The sequence below is a fragment of the Protopterus annectens genome, chromosome 2.part1, assembly GCF_019279795.1.
Source record: "Protopterus annectens isolate FY-2018-M chromosome 2.part1, PAN1.0, whole genome shotgun sequence".
NCBI lineage: Eukaryota > Metazoa > Chordata > Ceratodontiformes > Protopteridae > Protopterus > Protopterus annectens.
The window spans coordinates 732,221,002-732,222,798 of NC_056729.1; the positions used below are offsets into that span (position 1 = coordinate 732,221,002).

The 1,797-nt window shown below is 40.0% G+C and overlaps 1 pseudogene; it reads right to left on the minus strand.

The window, feature by feature from the left end:
- LOC122794909 lies at nt 1–1,092 on the minus strand (annotated as a pseudogene).
- Between the last annotated feature and the right edge of the window lie 705 nt (nt 1,093–1,797).

A 1,797-nucleotide genomic window follows, 5' to 3' on the forward strand; every position in this document is an offset into this window, starting at 1 on the left:
TTAATTGATATGTATGACCGCATTCCTATCACTTCTTTCTGGTTGCATGCCAAAAACTGCCATGTCGCTGCCTTTATTTACGTACTTACAAATGTATTTGATCAATTTAATGGAGTTACAGTATTCCACGTTTATGTGCGCTTTGTATGTTTTTGATAGCAAAGGCGAATATGGAACAACCCACCGGTTATCTACTTTGATGTCACCGTTTCACATTTGTATGGTTGCTAATTTACCGCCATCTTCTGCTGATCTTCTTCTGTAGAAAGAATATCCATTGTTTCCTGTAACTGTGTTGGATACTAATGCTCAAGGATATCGCTTAGAGCATTTTCCATCTATCATGCATGGTGAATTTGGATTCAGTGTACCGCAAGGTCCATGTATCATATTTTTCATCACAACTTCATGCAAATCCTTATCGACGTCGGCATCAGGTATTTCAGCGCATATTGCATCGTCGATTTCATTTGAAGTGATTTTGTTATAGAGCCAGATTAGTATATGTGCATGTGGCAATCCTCTCTTTTGCCATTCCACTGAGTACATCCAGCAGCGCACAGACCCAAACACTTCATGTTTTACCATGAAATCCATCAGCGATTTCAGCTTCTGTCTGAAAACACGTGCTGTGATGTCATGCTTATCCACCGGCGATTGCCCAGGAAGTAAGAGCTGTCCTATATCGTCCCAAGCTGGATTGCATGTGAATGTAATGAATAGTTCTGGACGCCCGAAGTGACGAACATACGCAATTGCATCTTGAGCGTACTCATGCATATGACGTGGACTGCCTGTATATGAAGATGGCAAAATCGTTAGTCTTCCAACGTTAGTTGTATTACCGTCATTTACAACTGCATCTCGCAAATGAACGTATTCTTCAGAGCGAAGCTTGGTCTTATTCAAAAGGATGAATATCAAACGTTCTGTTTCGATTTTTGCATACATATCTATGATGTATTGGTGAAACAATTGACTGCATTTCAAAATGTGATTGTCTTCATTCTCTGGAATCATTAATTGGTATGAATAATAGTTCATTGCGCTGCATTTCATATTTGTTTCTTCGCCACTGACTGGATTTATCATCTTAACGTTGAAGTGATATCCATCGGCACCATCCTAAAAAATGATTGGATATTGCAGGGCATCGTAGCATTGATGAGTTTCTGCAACTGTTGTCAATTGATCATTTCTCCAATGAAGAACAATATCTCTAGGTTGGAATTGATCTCCGACTATAACAATTGCCACTTCGTCTATAGTTGGAGCATTGAATCTTCGCACATGTTCTCCAGCAGGCGTTTTGTCAGCATGAATAACAATCTTGTGTGTATCAGATGGCATCATGTCAATTGCTGTTTTGAGCAAACGCACTAAATTGTTTTTTTCGTGAAGAAGCTCTTGCAGTTGGAAAACGATGGACCTTTGTATGCCGGTAGAAATTCCGCAGCATGCATTTAATTCATCATTGCCATCACTGATGAAATACATTTGTAGGAATTTATGTTGACCATCTGGGAACGGAAGCAGGGAGCCGGCTTTATGATAAATTTGTCTTTTCACTTTGAAATTTGGCATGAATTGAGCTGTTACGATTTCTGCGCCGAACGATGTCATTTGGAAGCATGAGTTGTATTTCCTGATGTTAGATAGGAAATGCTTTGATTCGGCGGTATATCCGGCAAGCAAAGTTTTTAATGGCTCTGGCGGTTCTCCAAGTTGTGGCAGTTTAATTTTTCCGGCGGCGCAACACATTCCTTTCGTTTCTCCATTGAATTTCAGAGCCTTGCA